The sequence below is a fragment of the Neophocaena asiaeorientalis genome, unplaced genomic scaffold, assembly GCF_003031525.2.
Source record: "Neophocaena asiaeorientalis asiaeorientalis breed wild unplaced genomic scaffold, Neophocaena_asiaeorientalis_V1.1 scaffold57, whole genome shotgun sequence".
NCBI classification, from domain to species: domain Eukaryota; kingdom Metazoa; phylum Chordata; class Mammalia; order Artiodactyla; family Phocoenidae; genus Neophocaena; species Neophocaena asiaeorientalis.
Window position 1 is genome coordinate 5,331,468 of NW_020172731.1, and position 23,537 is coordinate 5,355,004.

Here is a 23,537-nt window from a genome sequence, read left to right on the forward strand (position 1 = left end):
TATATATATATATGTATATGAATATATATATCCTAAAATGATGTTTCAGTTTGAGTGACTTTCAGAGACAACCAGAAAATTCTAATACCAATTTAATGTACATAACATTTAAAAATAATAATAACAAATGTGTATAGCACTTACTAAGTTCCAATTATGGTTCTGAGTATATTACTATATTAACTTATTTCATTCTCGCCACACTCCCTTGGAGAGAAACATCATCCTCATACCCTTTTGAGGGATGAAGGAATTGGGCACAGAGATTTTAAGTAATTTATTCAAAGTAACATAGCTAAATGGGAGGCAAAAATGGAATTGGAACCCAGGCCAGCAGAATAATCACTAGGGTCTGTAGCCTTATTGTATTATCTATTGGCCAATGAACATGCCTTATATTTTAACCTATATTATCATTCCCCTGCTAAGATTACTATCTCTCATTCTCATATGTTATCATAAAGCTTAATGTAAGCCAGGTGATACATTAGTAATTAGAGGTTTCCATCTAATACATGGAGATATGTCTTTAACTTTTTAGTACTTAGTAATTCTCAGAAAACATTAAAAGGACACTTAACAGTGAAGACAGAGGATGAGAAGAGTGATGATACTCTGAGCTTTATGTGACATTGAATTGAGATGAGAATGAGATTAAATATTTTCCAGATAGTGTAGAATTTCTTGATGAGAAAGAGATGGAACATTTCTAGTTCTTTCATCACAAATCTTACTAGAAAATGTCATAAATAAAATAATTTTACTATTACATGTATTTTTCATATGAAGCATACATTGATGAGACACAGAAAAATAAATGAGCCTATAAAAATAAATAACAGAGACAAATTTACTTGGATGATATAGCCATCAGCATCAGAAAGAATGAATTCACCTAACTACAGAAATAAACCATCATTGAAAAAAAAATCCCTAAAACCTCAAGGGAGGTACATTATTCAGGCATTATTATTATTAGTCAAAATAATAATTGGAAAAGGAAATGATAAGTTTAGGAAAATGACTTTCTAATTTCAAACTAAGCCACATTTAATTACTCTATAAGTTAAATAGCTGGGAAAAAAATATGTAAGCTCTGTCAGTAAAACATCTTGAGAATTCTCTAGTTTATCAATTTTTCTCACTTTTGTCAAGAACACACCTAAACTATTCAAATATAAAAACTTATCTCACCTCTAAACTCACATAATTATTTTTGATTTATTTGCCTTTCTTCATAATCCATTGTTTGAGAATCCCCTCTTGCTCGGTCTTTGATACACAAAAATAAAATAATACACCTACTTTTTTCTAGGAAATTATCTAATGGTTAGTAAATGTTTCTTTTTTAAAACTAAGGTCTGAAAGGAACTGAACAGCTATTGTGTGATATGGCTAATGCTCAATTAACTTTATTCTATATCATTGCATAGTCATCTTGGAAATGAGAAATGCTATCGAGTCAAAAAATACTGCTTTGTACATTTAATAAAAATATTAGCTATGTAGATCAACCTTGAAAAAAATTAAATTTTACCGGATTAAAATTTTGTTACAATAGTTGTTTTTATAATACTTGTTCAAAAACACTTAAACATTCACATCTGATGGAGGGATAAATCTGTTTAAAGGGGTTTAAAGCACAACCACTCTCAACTAAGCTGGCCTTTGTCAGCACACACTTGACATCTGAATGAGTGTATTCTCTGTGTGGTGAGGGGTCAACACAATAAAATGGCTGTCATTGAATCATTGAGTGGTTTTGGAGAATACTACCAAAATGCTGTCTAGGTGTTCTGACACTGATTGGTGGAGAGGTCACTTTCACCTGAGTGACCTATGGAACCTCATGGTCAAGAAGACACAAAGAATAGTTAACAAACCCAGAGACAGTAAATAGTGAAGCAGCTCTTCCTTGACCAGTGCTTTGTATATAACCAAAGTCTATTTTAGAACTATGGAAAGAATGTGAACTTGACACATTTGGACGGATGAGAATTTTCTGTCCCAAATCCCAATCTGATTCAACAACAGGAAATTTATTATACTAACTATTTTTAATATTGTTATTGTTGTTTTTTAAAATGTTGAAAATATATAAAATTTCCATTGAAGAAAAGGATCAGCCACTTAAAAGTAGATTAGACAGCCACTGCACTAAAGAAATAATTAAGTTTCTGAGACTGTCTCAACATTTAAGATATAGTTATGTACTAAATAAATTTCTTAAATTATAAGATGATTTGACACAAGATGACTTTATAAACAGACTATGTCTTCAAGGGTCTGTTTTAAAAAGTAGGCAGAGTATAAAACAACCTACATATAATCTCAGAATTAGATATGATAGTAATTTTGTTTTAAAATGATACAATTATTTAGATTTAGGATTTTTGTAAAATAGCTTAATTATTACTCCAGATAAGAAAAGGGTATGTATTATAGACCCAAAGATACTAAAGACCATTTTTAGAAATTCCTGTAAGTAGATTTAATAACTAAATCTATAGATAACAAATATTGCTGTGGTTTACCAAAAAGGTAGGTAGATTGATTGGGAGACTCAGAAAGAGTGACTTGCAATTAATCTCCAATGAAATTTGTTTAAAAATCAAAAGAGTGATCATTTAGAAGCCAACACAGTTTCCAAAGGGTAGATAACACATTTTCTAGCATGCTTTGATATAGTTCTTTAAGCATGAAGAGCCCTCATATGGACATCAGATTAACAAACCTACTTATGGTCTTTTCCTCAGTTCAGTTTCTTTCTTTGGCTTCCTATTCAACAAGGCTCTGCATTAATTCGTGAGTTCAGTGTTACAGTTATGATTAAAGAAACTGTCTTTTCATTATTTCGGTCCTACAAAACTTTTGCCAGCTAGGTTATAAGAGGAGGATATTCAGGTGATGTTTAAAAAAATTAAATTTTCATTTTTAAGAGGTAGTTTAAACTTGGGCATCAAGAGTCTGTTTTGAACAGAGTGTTTTGGACAGAGTGTATTTTGAGTTCATCTGGGTGCTTGATTGTCTGGTTGGGTCTTCTGGATGAAATGTAGTTTGCTCGAAGTGTTCAATTAAAGTAAATTAAATGCAAAGCAAAAGTTCTAGCAGAAAGCCATGTAGACTTGGTAATTGTGCCCATGGTCATAATTTTTAATACAAATTAGACTGGCATTAATTACGATGTAATATATTAGTTGTTTAAATTCCTGCTTCCTCTCTAAGATCCACTCATTAATTTACAGGACTAAATGGACTTGACGTCTGACAGTTACAATGCTGATTCTGAGTGTCAAGAGTGGTGAATCAGCCAGAAATAGTCCCTCCTTTATGGAGTTTATAGTCTTATAAAGTCTTCAAGGCAGAAAAATAGTCTTATTCATTTAATTGTATTATAAGTATATATAATAGGTGCTTAATACATATTTATGAATCCTGATTAAAAATTTATAAAGTATATGTATCATATTTTTCTAATTTTGAATTGCTTGGATTAAAAAAAACAAGTGCTTAATTTAGTATGATGGCTGAATTATCCTTTATGCATTATGTGACAATCAGCAATTAGAAAAAATCCAGGAATTTCTTAAATTAAATATAGAATTAAGTAAAGGACACAGTTTAGAGCTTTAAAAACTTTGAGACAATCCAAAACTGAGTTAACACCAATGATAAAGAACAGTATTGACCACCAACGCCCTAAACGAATTTGCAGATGTAAGTTGGTCCTTAAACACTGTCTAAATATACGGCAAACATATGAGCCTTAACAATCTCTTTAAAAACAAATCCTAAATACTTACAACCAAAGGATAAACTCCAAGGTTACTACATTTCGGTAGTTCCCTTCAACCCATTTTCTCTAAACTGGCTTGTGTTTTTTTGTTTTCTGCTGCTATTTTTTTGTTTTGTTTAGTTCTTTTTTTTTTTCCCCCCTTCTCTTTCCCCTGAGAGAAGGGTAGAGTGGTGGGAGAGCTGACAGTTCTCTGGGTTACAGGATAAATCCCACTTGGCTACACGTGACTGCCTCATTTAGCAGCTGGTAATTCTGTGCAGCAATGCTCAGCACTTGCTCTTACAGTCTTTTATGTAATATAATATATATTTTTAAAATTGATTGTAATTTTTTTAGCACTTTGGGGGCTGCTGGTGGTCTCTTTTTCAGGCTAAATAGACCAACTGCTGCTGCTAAAAGAGTTTATTCGACCACCCACACTCAGAAGCACAACCTCCTTCTCCCCGTGTCCCCTGAAGTAGCAGTCAGCAAGGCCTGTGCAGTAATAACTGTGAGCGGCCTTCAGGCTCAGAAAAATGTCACAGCTTGATCCCCAGAGCCTCCAGCATCCCCATTCAATCAGTGATCAACTGCACGATGCACCCTGAAACTTAAAATGAAAGCCCTGGATTCATGGCCAAAAATACAAACTCCCTACCGGCTCTTCCTGTGGGAGTTATTGAAGTTCTCCGTTAGCTCACAGACAGTTACCTACCTTCTCCTTCTGTCCTGGGTAGCAAGGAAAAAAGGCACAACGGTAACATTTTGTGCACAAAGACCTTGCCTGGGATGCAGAAAGACTTAAAAACAGCAGGCATATGCTTTTTTTTTAAAACATCTTTATTGGAGTATAATTGCTCTACAATGGTGTGTTAGTTTCTGCTGTATAACAAAGTGAATCAGCTATACATATACATATATCCCCATATCTCCTCCCTCTTGCATCTCCCTCCCACCCTCCCTATCCCACCCCTCTAGGTGGTCACAAAGCACTAAGCTGATCTCCCTGTGCTATGCGGCTGCTTCCCACTAGCTATCTATTTTACATTTGGTAGTGTATATATATACATGCCACTCTCTCACTTCGTCCCAGCTTACCCTTCCCTCTCCCCATGTCCTCAAGTCCATTCTCTACGTCTGCGTCTTTATTCCTGTCCTGCCCCTAGGTTCATCAGAACTTCTTTTTTTTTAGATTCCATATATATGTGTTAGCATACGGTATTTGTTTTTCTCTTTCTGACTTACTTCCCTCTGTATGACAGACTCTAGGTCCATCCACCTCACCACAAATAACTCAATTTCATTTCTTTTTATAGCTGAGTAATATTCCATTGTATATATGAGGCATATACATTTTAAAACAACATTTGACAGATAAAGTCAAGTGATAAAATATAGTGAACTTATTTATAATTATCTCTGTTGTTGGAGGCAAGCAAAGGAGGGGAACCCAGAACAGAGGTATGCCGGCTAACCAAATTATGTTTCATTTTGCTCTGAAGCCACAGAATTTGAAAGTGTATGTCTGTGTCTGTGTGCGTGTGTGCGTGTGAAAATTACGGTAAGGGGTGATGAGTTTCAGGCCCAGATCAATACAGAGGAAAAGGGAAAACAACACTACATTAAAATTTTGTTAAAAATATTTCCTCCCCACTCCAAGGCAAAAAGGACATCTGGTTGTCCCCAGAGGATCACGTACAAAATACTGAGTGACTTTCCTGGGTCTACATTAGAGAGGCCCAATAGTAAGTGGACCAAGAGTTCTGGGTCACAGGAAGATAGGGTAGTAAACACATGTAGAAATTTGCAACCATATCAATAATCATTAATATTGGCAGATTTTGGGGTGACTAGATGCTCTTATGATCCCTGGCCCTTAAGGGACTTCTCATGCCCTGAGTTTATGTGTTTTTCCAATAAAATCTAATTTTCTACACTTTCAAATGTTGCTGTTATTCTGGTAGAAGATTTCAAAAAGCAGTAAAGCATTTCCTTTAGTTGCTGCCATATTTTAAAATTATCTATTTTTTCCTATAGTATGAAACAATAAATGTAATATAAATGGCATATAAGCAGAGATATGTTGTATATTTTGACACATATGTTAAATCTTGGTTCCAGAATTATTTTGGTTGATAATTATATTTATCCTAATAGAACTTCAAAGATAATACCTACTCTCTATCAAATGAATTAAAAGACTCAATCATGCAAGCAAATTGCAGATCCTATTAATTTTAGAATCAGACTCACAACTTCTTTTTGTACATGAAATCTTGTCCAGTAATTCAAACCTATAATACCTGAGTTTATTTTTATCCTTTTAAAATTTCTAGTTTACTACCCTTTTATAAAACATGGTTTATTTCTTGACTAGGGAGGTTAACAGAAGTTCAGTGAATCTAAAGTTCCATAAGATATGTGTGTTCACCATGGCTGAGGAACAGACATGCTGAGAAAAGAAGAGACTTCCTCAAGCTAAAGAATCTCTCTTCAAATAATTGAGCAGTGATGAGCAGGCAAAGAAATCCTTGTTCAATAAGTGAATCACTTTTCTTAAAATTTTATACAAACGAAATACAAAATTTTAAAAGCAAATAATATGATGGATCATATCAATTTACATAAAAATGTAACTTTTTTATTAGGTAGAGAATAGTATTTAAGATTTAAAGATGCAGACGTAGAGATATTTATTTTTCACTCTACCTTATACAGGTGGAGAAAAAAAAGAATTGTCTTTCATTTTTCTGTTACAAAACTGACAAAATGGTATATGGAAAAATCAACAAAGAAGTAAAAGAAGGTAAAGCCTAGATTTTTAATGAGCCTTTGTAGTACAAGATTTGATAGAGCTTTTGTTATAACTCTTTCTTTCCCTTTATACTGATGTCATAAACCATTGTGTGTTCAAAAACAATTAGGAACAGCAACATGGAGAAGAATTGTATAGCCCAGATTCTCTTCTTTTAATAAAATTTTGTAATATATTACTAACTTTTCCCCCAGGGTTCTGAGAAGCCACTGATATATTTGGGGTACAGGGCTATGGACTATGGAATGTGCATGCGTATATATACACACAAACACACACACAGAATAACGTCTATACATTAGAGCAAATGTTGCCAAAAATGTTCTTTAAAGGGTCATATAGTATAAATTTTAAGTTGTTTTAGGCTTTGTGAGCCAGAAGGTCTCTGTTGCAACTACCCACCTTTTCACTGCCATGGGAAAGCAGCCCTAGATGATATGTGAACAGATGAGAATGGCTGTATTCCAATAAACCTTAATTCAGAAAAGTAGGCTGAGGAAATGACATTGGTGAATGATAGAATAAGGACCTCCAAAATTTTTCTCCTCCATAAAAGCAAGGAAAAATGACAAAATTATCAGAATCGACTCTTTCACTACTCTGGAAATTAATCAAAGGCTTGCAGCAATTCAGGGAGTATCTACTGAAAAATAAATGGCTGAAAATTTCAATAAGAACTGTGAACTTTGGAGTATTTTAACTTGACCTCTTCCCAATCCCCACCTCTGCTCCAGAGGGTAGTCTTGAAACTTAACAGCCCATAATCATAGCAAAAAACAGCAGCATGGCAGCCACCAGAGTGCAGAATAAGGTTGGAGCTCCTTCAAACCCCATTCCCAAAGATTTGTCATTATTGACCGGTCAAGTGTGTCTAGTAAAGAATCTGACCTTGTCCAAAGAGGGGGCTGTCCTTTGCCCTCAATTTCTGGGAGGTAACCAATGTCAACTCTGCTAGGAAGGTCACAGTTTAGAGCAGAGGCTGGTCACACCAGAACCCAACCATGTGAATAAGGGGGGAAAGCTTGGGTCACGTGGTATCAGTTGGCCTGGAGACTGAGTTCCACCAAGTGGGTAATCAATCAATCAGTCATGTATACATAATGAAGTCCCAATAAAAATTCTGGACAATGAGTCTCTGATGAACTTCCTTGGTGAGCAGTACTTCATATGTACTGTTGCATATCAATGCCAGGAGGATAATGTGTCTGGGCATAAAAAGAACTTCATGTTTGGGATCCCTCCCAGACTCTGCCTTATACATCTTTGGATGTATACCTTATACATCCATAATTTGGATTCTGGCTGTTCCAAGTTATAGCCTTTAACCTCAGGTCTCATATCAATGGGTAAAGTTAAAATAAAAAATTAAAAAATATTAAGGCAAATTCTGACTCTGGGCCAAGCTTCGATCCTGACCAGTTGAGTTTACAAGCTTTAAAAATAGAGTTAAAGTTAAAAATAAAGCAAAGAAAATATTGAACTGTACCTTAATACTGGGTCTCAAAACTGCTTCCAAAGGGGAAAGTTATGTTGAAACAATAGTCAGCAAAGAAGGTTAGAATGATTCAAAAGATAATGGGCAAAACAAAGAGGCTAGAAAAAGGAGTAAGTCAAAGGACTCATCCCAACAGTATGGAAATCTTTAAATGGTTATTAAGAAATGGGATGAATAAAGCAATCATTGATGAGGTCAAAACAAAGGTCTTAATCTAGCACTCTTGGAAGTTGTATGGGCCAATGGAAGTCCCTGATGTTTTGCCAACATTAAAGAGCCTCAAACAAGTCAAACAAGTCTGCCTAGTTCATCTTAGTTTGGAGGAATTTAAAAGACTGTAAGGCAAAGATGGCAATGAGAAATATGACCTATAATTACTTGGGACAATGGTACCACAAGTTATAGATTGATTAGAGGGTATAGGCCCCTTGACCTGACTCCTGACTGGGGACCAATGGCTACACACACATAAGTGAATAAAATGGTCAGAGGGTGGAAAAAGACATTTCTGGGCCTCCTTGGCATGGGAGCTCCATGCAGTGTATTCCCAAAAGAGAAATAAACACTGTCTCAGAGACATGGGATACACCGTCAAATATACAGCAAACACATAATTGAGACCTAAAGGACACCAGAGGGAGAAAAGGACAAAAAAAAAAAATTGAAGAAATAGTTGCTGAAATCTTTCTAAATTTGATGGAAAATACTAATCTACACATCTAAGAATCTCAATGAATTCTAAGTATAATATACCCAAGAAGATTCACAGCTAGACACATCATAATCAAATGGTTGAAAGCCAAAGAGGGAATCTTGAAAGCTGCAAGTGAGAAGGGACTCATAACTTATAAGGAATCCTCAATAAGATTAACAGGTAATTTCTCATCAGAAACTATGGAAGTCAGAAGACAGGAGAACAACATATTCAAAATGTTCAAGATACACTGTACTATATATAAAATAGATAAATAACAAGGACCTACTGTGTAACACAGGGAATTACATTCAATATCTTGTAATAGCCTATAATGGAAAAGAATCTGAAAAAGAATAGTCACTGTAAAATAAGACTTTGTTTGTAGCAATGATCTGCTGTGTTATCATTAGTAAACGATTCTGTGCACAGACAGGAATTCTAATCTTAAAGGAACACTTCATATCCTCCAGGATTGCACACTTTTTCTACATGTGATCTCCATCACTGGATTTAGCATTTACATACTGCTAAACATAAGAGGGCTTAGGCAACACGGCGATTAAACAACAGAGAACTTTGACAGAGGGGCCTTTTTGTCCAAAGAATGACAGTGTTTGGAACTTAGTCTTGGAGTCTAGTGTGGTGGACAAATAATCACCTGGATAAAGTGATGACAATTCTCTTAGGCATCATCTTCCATATCCCACATCGTTTCTAGAATACAAACTTCTTGAGGGCAGAGGTGTGTTTGTTCATTTTTAAAAGTTTGTTTATCATATTCTCAATAGCTGATGGGGGCTGGCATCATATAGGTGCTCATTAAATAAAGATTAAATGACTCAGGAAATATTGAACTGGATGATGATGAACACCTTTCAAATCTAAACTTTCTATTATGTTATAACTGTATTTTTTTTACATCTTTATTGGAGTATAATTGCTTTACAATGGTGTTAGTTTCTGCTTTATAACAAAGTGAATCAGTTATACATATACTTATGTTTTCCATATCTCTTCCCTCTTGCGTCTCCCTCCCTCCCTCCCACCCTCCCTATCTCATCCCTCTAGGTGGTCACAAAGCACCGAGCTGACCTCCCTGTGCTATGCGGCTGCTTCCCACTAGCTATCTATTTTACATTTGATAGTGTATATATGTCCATGCCACTCTCTCACTTTGTCACAGCTTACCCTTCCCCCTCCCCATAACCTCAAGTCCATTCTCTAGTAGGTCTGTGTCTTTATTCCTGTCTTACCCCTAGGTTCTTCATGACAATTTTTTTTCTTAAATTCCATATATACGTGTTAGCATACAGTATTTGTCTTTCTCTTTCTGACTTACTTCATTCTGTATGACAGACTCTAGGTCCATCCACCTCATTACAAATAGCTCAATTTCATTTCTTTTTATGGCTGAGTAATATTCCATTGTATACATGTGCCACACCTTCTTTATCCATTCATCTGATGTATTTTACAATTGAAAAGAGGATCTAATATATTAAACATGCATTAACATATTATATAACTAAAATAGAAAGTAATAAATAAAACACATCATTATTACTTGACTTATAGATCCTCTGGGTTAATTAATTCTGACTCTCTGTCTCATGGCAACCCTATCATACTGTTAACTTAAATCATTTCTATTTACAATTTTCTCCATCAGCCATGTTCTGAAAAGGCTCACTGCCATTCCCAGGTACAACTTGAGTCAGAGGGTCTTTTTAGCTAAAATCTAATAAGATTTCAACTTTTTATCTTCTTTTTCCATTTCTCTCAGGAGCTGTCAAAGTAAACTACACTGGGCTTGTTTTATCAAAGAAGCTCAAAGTCTGTGGCTTAGTTATAAGGAAATGAAGCAAACTGATGCAAATAGAAATTGACATCTTTAACCCCCCAAAAAGAAGCAGCCTAATTTCTGAGATGCCCGCTATATGAGAAAATTTTTCCCACACTGCTCTACGTCATTCTTATAGAAACTTTAAGATTCTTTAAAAGTATCTACAAAATTAGGTGAAGGGTAAAATTATGAATTTCCCACTTGGAAGAAAGTGGCTTAAATTCTATCCAATTATTTGCCATGACAACCAGCTAAACACAAAAGGGCTAGAATGGATGTAGAGTACTGCCTCTATAATCATCACTGTATGTCCTTCAAATCATGGATATGCAGCACCACTATCCCCGGCTACTTCAGGGCCATAAGCCTACACGGTAATTACATGCTTTGGAACACTCCACTTAAGTGCATCAATAATATAGTGAGCGAACGTGTTCTTTAATTCTGCACCTGTAAATGGAGAGAAAAATAAAGAAAATGTCTCTATCAAGAAATAAATAAACAAAAAGGAAGAAAAATAAATTAGCCAAATTATTTTTAAGCTGCTTTGTGAGGTCTCCCTCTAAAACTCAGATGATTAATAATTCAAAGTTTTCCATAAATAGAATCAAATGACCAAATAACTCTGCTTAAGTGACTGCAAAGTTTAGGACATAGAAAAATAAATGATGATAAACAAAAACTCCCAATTAAGCTTAATATTTTATCTTTAATGTACTTATTTCATCTGTGAATTACACAATCTCAAGCTACTTTTTCTCTCCATTGCCATGTCTCTATATAACTGCTATTATCGGGATTTAGAAGATAACACCCACTACTCCGCGACATCCCACACAAAAGAAGAGTTAACACGTTGTGGCATTACAAAACAGTACTTCTCTATATGCAATTTATAATACATTTAGTACATGTTAGAATGAGGTGTGTCCATGTGTGTATGTGTGTCTTTTTTATTTTATGGATGGACTTGAAATTCACATTTTTTCTCAAAAATGGAAAGTTAATCAGTCAATTCGATAGAGAAGATATAAGTCAATAGAACCATAAGGAGAATAAGCAGTTGGTGTGAAATTGTAAGAGCTTTCTCTCACCTACATATTCCAATCCAATAAAATAAAATGAATATAAATAGAATCAAAACTTTCTTCTGAAAGTCAAATATTTCTGAGTGACTCATTTCCTATATCCTTATGGAATTTCAGAAAAATTCTTGTGAAAACTATACACATAAAATTTATGTTAACACAAAAGTTAACGCTGTTATTATTGGAAACAAACCAGGTTTTTAATTGGGTCCATCTTAAGTTTTTCCACTTAAGAAAATAAGAAAAAAAGAAAGAGGAAATCTATATAGGTACCAATGTTTCTTATGCAAATTAGTCAACATTTTTAAACAAAGATACTCAATGTGCAATATGTCTTGGTATATTGATTTCAAAATATGAGTCCTATTTGAATTTTAAAAACCTTACCATGGTTTCAGAAAACCCTTAAAACAGAAAAATCAGATATGTAATGGTTCAAAATTCATAAAGGAAGCAGAAAGGATGCACTGAATAACCAGAATTAAGTTTCTTGTTTCAAAAAAATAACGAGTTATTTCAAAGTGAGGTTGTGTTTGTTTTTCCTTATAATTTTAGGTTTGTAAATTGATGGATGTTCATACGTCGTACTAAATTAATGTTCAATATATGAGTATGACCTTGTGTTCCGTTAATTTTGACACATTTACTTCTTAGAAATTGTTCTATGTCTCAATGTTACTTTTGCAATTAAGAACATTTATTTTCTCCTTTATGTAACCAGTATACAGTCTGTTTCTAATAATAAATATCTTTTGTGAAAAATATGCAATTTAATTTACCATGTGGCAATGCTAGTTAAATACTAAAATCACCAATTGTGTTTTCAAAACTACTCAAGCAGTTTCAAGCAACACTTGCTAGAATTATTAAGAAGTATTTAATATTAACTGTTTCTTCATGATCTCAGTCTTCTGAAGATTCTTACTGGTAAAGAGATCAGATTTTGAAGTTTGTATGCAACTCTTATTATACAGATACCCTGCTACTAAGACAGCATTCTACCATATAGGGAAACTACTGTTTTAAAGCTTAAGCCTGTTCCTGGGGTACAAATTACATTAATTTGGCCATGAGCCATCAGCACACCAAATCCAAGATGAAACACTAGTTGATTTTTGAAGGAAATACAGATAATCATCTGAGAGTAAAAACTTATTAGTATTTACAGTTTCTTTCCTCTTCTGATACAGGCATTTAAGCAGGTCGATTGTTTACAGGCATGTAAAGATGCATATTGCTGAGACTTGAATTATAAAATGTAGACTGGAGAGAAATACTAGAGCTAAATTTCAAGTCACTGGGAAGGTTTTATAATAGAAACACGGGCAGAATATTTCCAAAATCACAGTTACAGTAACGCCTCCTTTTGAATACCTTATTAACGGTGTGTACAGTAAAAAACAAAAGTGGACATGTTTAAGGTTGGATGTCCCAATGACCCCATATCCAATGTTTTTTGTTTTACTTTGTTTTTGTTTCTGTTTGGGTTTGTTTTGACTTCCTGATTAGATGGCAATCAATAATATTGAAGCAAAGCAATTCTAAAACTTCAGCTCACTTAATTGGCCTACATCTGTGATCTCAATGAAAATCTTAACAAGAATGTCACCTTTGAACAGGCAACTGAGTGTGGATATTAATCAGACATATAGAAACTATCTCTTGGTGTCATCTAGTGGTTGTATTTCATCACTGCATAAAAGGAATGCCTTACTGGTTTTTCTGAGTGAAGATTGTTTTATTACATTTGTTTCTGACTGACTGGAGTGAAAGAAGCTGCCATTTTTAACAGACAAGAGAAGATTAGTAGCAATCAAGCCTTTCTGGGCTCTTCACCCTGGCCCTTTGCTGTGCCTTCTTATAAGGTCAAGACACATCGACGGAAAGCTCAGTTATCGTACACTGGTGTGAAGGTGCTGTCTGCTGCCACATTTAGGCTGCATGACTGAGTGACTGGGTGTTGTTAAGGGACATCCACAGCCAATACACAAGGTATTTTCTCTTAGCTGGCTGAGCAGCATTCAGGGGATTCTGAGAGACTGAGCTGACATGCTAACAATCTGATTGCAGATGGCCATGGTAGGAGGCTTTGCGTGAGAGAGAAGAGTCCCCTGACCCTCCTGTCATCTACTCTCTCAATCTCCATCCTAGGATAGGAGCACTGCACAACTACCACAGGGAAAGGTGACATAGCGAAAATAACTTATCCACAAATGTGCTGAAATGTCATCTCTAATGTTATAGTTCCTTTAAGACGAACTATAATTTCTAATATAACTTTTCAGTTTTGAAAGGAAAGGGCACCAAGTCTGGGTTGACAGAAATAAATTATCCAGATAATTAAGGCTAACTACTCCACTTTCTCCTACTGCCTGGCCCACGCACAGACAATAATAGAGCCCAATTATTTATAATTCAGGAATATTTTTTCTTTAAAAAAAGGATTTTCTGTAAAACTGGTGTTTGAATGGCTCAAAATTGTAATCATTAAGGAAGCAAATTAATAACAAATTATAATCAGAAATTTTACAAATTTTAAATTATTATAGTCTCATCATGTCTAATGTAACAAAGATAAGGCATGATTTAAAAAATGGAAAAAAATGAGTGTGACACTTCATTCTCAATTTTCCACAATTACCTGATATTTTTAGGCAAATTCTGTGGGTTTTTAAAAATGATCTTAATGGATTTATCAGTAGCAAGCAAGATATTTCTCCACATACTTATAGACGCTTACTTTATATTACTAGGTGAAGATTTTTTGTTGTTGAATTATTTTTCATTGATGTTTGCTTTTTCTTGTCTATAGGTCTCTAATGTTTCAATGTTTTACACAAGCACACATTGAGAAAAATAATTAATAAGAATATGAATGTATATAAATTTCCTAAAATTTCTATTTGCCTTTGCTATAAAAGAATTTACTACTGTTAGTATCCTTGAAACACAAATGCATGTACTACACACATAGATACATAGATGTATAAGATATATGTAGTATATATGGAAAAGTATGTATATTTTATATTTATACACTTACACATAGACATATATATATATACACACACTATATATATATACGTTTTTGTTGGAGATATATATATCCACAGAAATGCTCTCGATTTACAAACACTTTAAGGCAAAATATATAGGAGCAATTAGTGTTGTCCATATCCCCTCAAAACATCACCTTTCTTTTCAACAAAATCACAAGACTAGATCATTTAATCTTGTATCTTGTGTGAGAGAGAACCAAGTTTGGTTTACGGTTGCTCGAATTCTGATCACTGTGCTATACATTATTTTATATTATAGGGCAAATGATCGAGAATACTGCAATAGTTGTGTGGGAGTGTATGTGCTTGTTGCATTCATAAATCTCTCATCAGATATTGATTCCACTTACAGGAACTATCCCAAGTCTGAATCATACAGTTATCATAATTTTCAGTCTATTAATACATTTTCAAGCCTACTTCCTGGCACTACAGCTAAAATCAGAGTACAAAGAAAAGATTTCTTTGACAAATAAAACACGTGATTTAAATATCTTGTCTGAAGAAAATAGAGCTATGCCTTAAACCCCTCATACTGACTTCATTTTAACTTTCTCAGTAAACAAAATATGCACTGTGTAATAAGAAAATAGATGAATGTCTACCAGATCTAGCAAATAGGAAACTTAGACCTCTTTGTTAACAGAACAGGTTTGTTTACTACATCCAAACAGGAGAAACCTTAAATAGCAGCAGAAATTCTTGGTTAATCATCAACGAAGTAAGTAAATATCAATTTAATGTAATTCATTATTCTTGAAAGATATTCTTTGATATTTAAGTTGGCTATGCTAAGGGGCTTTGTCAAATAGATTATTATGTTCAGTTATGTGGCAATACTTTTGGGAACAAATTCATCCTTGACAAGTCTACTGGAGTTCCATTTCATTTTTCTACAGTGTTTAGGTAAGTTGTGGACAAGGTTATAGATTAAAAACACCTATTCATTTTTTTTTCCTATCCATGTTATGTATTGTGGTAATCTGTGGTTTCAATTACATATTTGTTCAAATGCTGAAGCTGTTGTAAAACTCCTTATTTGATAAAAATAATAATTCTCACTAATGCACCCTCATGACCCAAACTCTTTAGCAAGTGAATGCAGATTTCATACTGTAGTGTAATATTTCACAACTGGCACCTTCATCTCCTATGCCAGTTTGTGCTTTCTTCCCAACAGTGCCTATGCATTGGAATAATTGCCTAAATTTTACAGATTACATAAACAAATGAGAATTTATGCAAGTCTCTCAAGCCACGTAATAAATTGTGGAACTTCAAAGTCTGAGCTTCTTTATAATTTAATTTGTCAGCATATGGATCCCTTTCCCAAAAATAAGATAGGATAGGGCTTCCCTGGTGGCGCAGTGGTTGGGAGTCCGCCTGCCGATGCAGGGGACACGGGTTCGTGCCCCGGTCCGGGAGGATCCCGCATGCCATGGAGCGGCTGGGCCCGTGAGCCATGGACGCTGAGCCTGCGCATCCGGAGCCTGTGCTCCGCAACGGGAGAGGCCGGAACAGTGAGAGGCCCGCGTACCGCAAAGAAAAAAAAAAAAAAAAAAAAAGATAGGATAGTCACAGGTTTGTTGTAATCTAGTCCCTTAAGATAGCTTTCATTTAAAAGGAAGGGACAGTCTAGTGACACGTTAGCTTTCTGTTTTTCTTGTCAGTCTTTCCCTTACTCAACCACACATGCAACTGGTATGGTTGTATAGCTAAATAATGGCCAAGAAGATAAAAGCACAAGCATCTTTGGCTCCTGGAATTAAAGGGGAATGGACATGCCCTCTTTCTTACCCTCTTTCTTCCTTCTCTTTACTTGTAGATGTAATTGATGAATTTTTAGCCACAATTTTGCATCATGAAGTAACATAAAAAGAAAGGCAAAGCAATAAGATAGAGCTGCCTGGATCCTGATGATTCAGACAACATATTAGTCCTGGACTATTCATCACTGGGCTGCTTTTACATGTAAGAAAAATAAAATTCTATCTTTTTGTATTAGATTTTTATTGCTGCATAACAATATACCACAAACTTAGTGACTTAAAACAACACCCACCTATTACCTCAAAGATCGCATTAATCAGGAATCCAGGTATGGGTTAGCTGTGTCCTTTGCTCAGAGTCTCACAAGGCTGAATTAAAGGCATGCTAGTCATCAGCTGAGGGTGGCTCTCAGATCTTGCACATGGCTTGGAGGTCTCTGCCACTTGGTCTTCTCCACAGGCCCTCTCATAATATGGTAGCCTACTTCCTCAACTCCAGCAGGAGGTTCTCTGGTGTGGTGCCTCAAATCTCTTCTTTTAGGAAGGACTCAGTCCCTTTTAAGGGCTCATCTGTTTCAAGTCAGGCCCACCCAGAATAATCTCCTTTTTGATTAATTCAAAGTCAATTGAATTTGGGACCTTAATGGCACCTGCAAAATCCTTTCATCTTTGTCATATAGTACACTGAATCACGGAATTGAAATTCATTATACTCAGTCCGACGTTCAAGTGGAAAGGGATCTACAGAGAACATATATCAGGAAGTGGGAATCTTGATTGACATCTTAGAATTCTACCTACCACCCTTGTTTAAACTATCATTATTTTGTTTTTTAATATTCAGCCAAACCTCATTATAAATAATGCACTGCGTGTTATATTACCTTTGAAGTTGATGCAGAATTGTTTGTTTAGAAAAACTTGTATCCATCCTATCACAGACAGAATTGTTTACCAAGTATCTATAGATATACATGAATTTTAGTTTTAGATATCAAGAAATTTACTTTTAAATTTAGTGCACAAATAAAATAATTATCCTGAATCAACTAGGATGCTTAATCCCTTGTGTTCTATGTCTTTCTGCATTTTAATGACCCGATTGTACATTGTGCTTAATTTTACAAATCACCTCAAGTTATTTTTAAAATTAAAAGAAATAACGCTACAAAGAGAAGAGAATATAAGAATTAACACATGCTACATTATATTTAGAATGGATGGTAAGCTTCATGGAAGGAGGAGGTGAGGTATTTTTATTTCCTTTTAGTCATTTGAATTTTCTATCTTCATATATTTTATTTAACCCACAAATTAAATAATTTGAAAAATGCTGCTGGGAAAAATGATATTTGCCTTTAGTTGTCTTTAAATTTCCACAGTGAATCCAGGTTTTTCACTAGTTTTTCTACATGATTGCTACTTCTTATAATTAATTGCTTTCCTAAGAATCTCCTACCCCAGAAGTTTACATGGCAAGTTAGTTTATAAAACTTGCTTGTGATTAAAGAGGCATATTAATTTTTTTCCTCTTTCCATTTCTTCCAAAGGGGCCAACAAAGTCTGACTTATAAGTGTGCTTTCTTAAACTAAAAGTATGTTTTATTTGCCTTATATGAAAACATTCATCGTCATTCTGCAATTATCCTTATGATGTAGACATTACCTGGATAAATCAACAAGCATCCATCAGGATTCACAATCTCAAAAGCCTGCATGGTCAGGCATGAATTATGAATAAGTTAAATAATTCAGGTATAATAAAATAGGGTACAGTGGAGAATGCGACAAACGGGATAGTGAGCTTCCCATCCCTTTAAAGCCATACCTCCACATAGCACCAGCTGATTCATTCAAGGCCAAATTTGCCAGATCTTCCGATGTACATAAGGAACTCATAACTCAGATTTCTAGTAAGATAACTCAATTTTAAATGTTAGTGTCACCTTCATAAATTTAGAATTGGTATAGGCCAGAAAACATCACTTCTAAGTGAAGATGGCCAACTGGTTGGCAATGAGAAATTTCTGCTCTAGACAATTCAATTGATTAACAATAGCAAATGTTTTATTGTTGGCTGTAAATACATGTTAAAAGTCTGACATATCACAAGTGCTCTTAAAATATAAGCTAATTTAATTTGATGTTTCATAGAATAAATTCCTCTTCTTCAAGATCTTCCTCTTTTATTAAACCTCTTTCCTCTTTTAGGTCTTTATACCTAAAGGACCTTATTATGACATTTTTATACATCTAATTACTTTTAGTATAATAACACAATCCTTATATCTTATTTTGTAGATAAAACCAGAGCTATCTTTTGGATAAGAAAGACTAATTTGTTCCAAGTGGGTATAGGATATTTTATAATCTGCATATTATATAATAAATGGGTTATAAAAGTTCTTTTTTTTCTATGTACCATATCTGCTCAGACAGGACTTCAATCTCCACAGTCATAATCAGCCCCTGGAAAGTGAGGAAAAGTTTTTTTATTTTTTCATGTTCAAAGACAAAATGTGCTGTATCCAGGAGAAACTTGTACTCTACATGTTTTACATAGCCTTTGCTCTGCATTTATAGCTCCTGTCATATCTAATTAATCATTTAACTTCAAACTCTATTTATATATAATTGACCACTGGATTTCATGAGTGCAATAGACAGGATTTTGCCCATTCACAAATACTTTAGAGTACTGATAAACTTTGCTATGTTATTATTCTATGAAGCAAATACACATCAGACTTTAATCTGGCAGCTCTCTTGTGCTGAACTTGCGAGGGAAATCCGTGCAGTCATTGAACTCCTACATTTCAGGCTACAGTTGAGCCTTGAACCAAGTGGGGCAGGGATTAATCACATATAATTTATAGTCAGCCTTCCATCCATGTTTCCTACCCATCTGTGATTCAACCAACCACTGACCCACTAACCAGTATTAGTACTGTAGTATTTACTACTGAAGAAATCTGTGTATAAGTGGACCTGCACAGTTCACACCCGCTTTGTCCAAGGATCAACTGTATATTATTCTGTATTATCTGTCTTAAGTTCTCAAACTGCACATACAGTTGCACTGGGGCACTGCAGTAAACTCACAAGGATGCCACAGGATATTTAAAATTGAAAAACTTTAAAAGTTTGAAAGAAGCACAGTGATACTTGACACCTGTTGGAATTCTGTGAACTACAAGCCCAAGATAGTTCACAGTTTCTGCATTAGATGGTGCTAGTAGGTATGATGTCATCATATCTTAACGAAGCTGAGTTTTCAGTGGTTCCTACAATAAAAAGAAAGAACCATGTATAAATCAATGCAAACCAGGAAATGAGGGTGGTGGTGTCCAATCTGATTCCCACGTTTGAGAACTTGTGCAATGCCGGGCAGCTGAATGCATGCATCTCATTACTAAGTAGTTGTGGTTATTCAAGAATGAACTAACATATTATTTTTTCTTTAAATTTTTGTGTATTATTTATATGTACTAAGTTTTTAGAACAAAAGTACTCATTCCTCTGTTTGGACTTCACTACTTACTAAATGGAATGTTAGGTATCTTTGTCTAGGAGCACCGTGAGGAAAATTCTTTAGAAAAGAAGAGGTCCATGAACAGAGAAAATCTGGAAATTTCTGTGATGGTGATTTCCACTAATCTGTAAGCTCCAGATGGCTAGGGACCAAGCCCACCTTGTTTACTGTTCCATTCCCAGCACCTACTGTAGTGTCTGGCATATCACTACCACTCAAATATACAAGTTGAGTTCTTTTATTCAGTAATCAAATGACGTAAATGGTCTTGATGAGTAAGCCGACTGCTACTGCAGGCATGGAAAGTAAGAGAAACTAAGTGTTCCAAGAAAGATATGTTTCTTAGTAAAAATTGAAGGTTTGGATAAATTTTGAGTAGAAAGTCAATTTTGTCCAAGGCTTGCATCTATTATGAGAATTATTCCACATTTTGATTTTTTTTCAGAAACAAGAGGAAAGCAAGTTTTGAAATCATATTTGAGAGTATTTCTGCCAGTGCTAAAATGCTCATCAAATGAGAAGTGAAACTATTTGAAAGTCAAAAAGGCATGGGTAAGTTCTTGCTTATGCATGTGGGTGCATAAAAAATTTTACTCTTAAAATTATGATTCAAGCAAAATTCACCCCTCTGTACTTAACCTTTTCATGAAGTAACAGGTGGAAATGTTTGAGTCAAGGTAACAAACCCATTTTTCCAGTGAATAAATATTCCAGTTATCTATTGCTGTACCATAAAGCACCCCAAAATTCAGTGGCTTAAAATAACAATTGACTCTTATCTGTCACAATTCTGTGGATTGACTGGACTCAGCTGGTCAATTCTTTGAGTTTTTCAGGAGATTGCAGTTAAGTGTTGGTTCAATCAGGTAGCTAGATGACTAGGATGTCTTCTTTTTTTATATCTGGTACTTAGGTTAGCTGGAAGAGTTAGGGGTTGGCTGGGGATTTGGCTCTCTACAAGTCTTGTATTTATTATCCGTTGTAGCATAACAAATTACCAAAGACCTGCAGCTAAAAACAACACAATTTATTATCTCACAGTTTCCACAGGTCAGGAGTTTGGCACACCTTAGTGGCATCCTCTGGCATCTCACAAACCTGCAATCAAGGTACTTGCCAGGGATAGGTTCTCACCTGGGGCTTCACTAGGGAAGGGATCCATTTCCATGGTCACTTAGGTTGTTGGCAGAGCTCATTCTCTTATGATTGTAAGACTGAGGCATTCAGCTTCTTGCTGGCTGTCAGCTGGATGCTGTCCACAGTTCTTTGCTATGTGGGCTTCCTCAAAATAGCTGCTTACCTCATCAAGCCAGTAAGAAGCATCTCCTAGCCTGTCTGCTACCAAAATAGACGTCTTAGGTAACGTAACAAAAATCATAGGAGTGGCAATCTATGATCTTTTCCATATTTTGTTGGTTAAAAACAAGTCACAGGTCCTACCCACACCCAAGCAAGGAGGATTACACAACCGTATAGACGAGGAAGTGGGGATCATGCGGTAAGGGTGTCACCATTTTTAAGTTCCACCTGTACTGGACTACCAAAGGTTCTGTATTGTTTTATATGTTATGTTTGTGTATACTCTTTATTTGGATTATCATTTCTATCCCTATTGCTAGGCAAAATCTCATTTATCCTGCAAAATAAAGCTTTCTTACTTTTTTGGGTAGATCTTGCTGAAACTTCCCCTGAAAAAAAAAGACATATCACAATCCTTCTCTTCCCTTTTGTACCTTTTATTTTTTTCTTATTATTTATCATAATGTATTATAAAAATTTGCTCAATTGTCTGCCTCTCTTACCTTTATGATATTCTAAAAAGATTGGAATCATATCCTAATTATATTTGCATTTTCAATATTTCACACAGAGTTTAACACTTAATAACACTTGATTATATCATGGTCTCAACAACATATATTCTCCAACTGTTCAAAAAAAAGACAAAATTTATGACAAGGAACAATAATATCCATAATATTATTTTCTTCAAGATTAATATTTTATTGTCAATCAAGAGAAACCATAATAAAAGTGCATGCTACTAGGAGATACAGAGTATTTGTTTTAATAGTTTCATTATTATTTTTCTATTGTAATGATTGCAATTATATGTAATCTAATTATTACATTATTATGGAGGATATTAGGATTTTCTTTGGGATTTTTTTCTGTGCTTTGCTTTTATAAGATCTAGAAGAAATGTGTAGAGTATTAACTCAGCTAGACACAGCAAAGATTTGGGGTTGATATTTATGTTAGATAGGAAAAAAGATCATAGGTGAATTTTATTTTCTTTTTAATGTTTAATTTTAATTTAGTGACATTGATTTATTTGAGAGTAGTTCTCATTGGGTGATGGGTTACTTTCTATAGCATGTACCTCTGTAATATTGAATTTGTATGACTTTATAATTTCTTTATATTTATAAAAAATTATTTTAAGAAGAAACAACAAAAATAAAATATGATTTTTGAGACTAATTATAAACAATAAGATAAAATTCATGTCATTCAAAATATAATTTAAATACTGGAACTGCTAACTTTAATAAAGATTAGAGAAAGTCAGGAGAAACTAAGAAGTAAGTTTTTATTAACAAAATATATTTTTATATTACTCTTTTCATAACATAAACATCTTTCTATGTTAATAAATATACTTTTATAACATCAGTTGTAATGGGTTCATAGTAAAGAAATAATACAATTTATTTTTCCAGTTACTTTTTTTAATATTTCTAATTTTTTATTTGTAAAAATACCATTATGATGAATTGTTTTGTTCATAAATCCGTTTTCTGGTAGGACAAATTTCTAAATAGACAATCCTTAAATTAAAAAATTGTATTGTTTTTTCTTTAAGCTTTTAGCAAATATTTTGCTAATTTGCACTCTAGAATAGTTGTACCCAGTCACACTCCCATTTTCATATGTATGAGAGTTCCCACTTCTGTGTGTATATATCAGCTTCTATATGAGAATATGTTTTTGCTGATTTCATATAAAAAGTTTATTACTTTCAAAATAAACAGTTGATTAATACATGAGTTAAATACTTTTTGTATGTTTGTCATTTTTAATTTTTTGTTAGTTGTATCATCATATTATTACCCACTTTTTCTGAGAGTTTTGACTTTTTCTATTTTAACAGTAAGGGCTCTTTATATATTTTTGGGAGCAACCCCTTGTCTGTCAATCTTGCCATAAATAATTTTCACAGTTTATATTTGCTTTTTTAATCTATACATGGTGTATTTAGAAATGCAGATGTTTAAAAATTATATAATAACATCTATTTATATATTATTAATTTTATGTTTACATGGCTTTGCTATATAATTATTAAGAATTTTACATTTTATTTTAGGCCTTTTGTGATTATTGCCTCAATCTTTCTTTTTGTGTTTAAATTTTTAAACTTTAGTTTGAAATGATTAGATTCTCAGAGAAAGTTGAAAGCA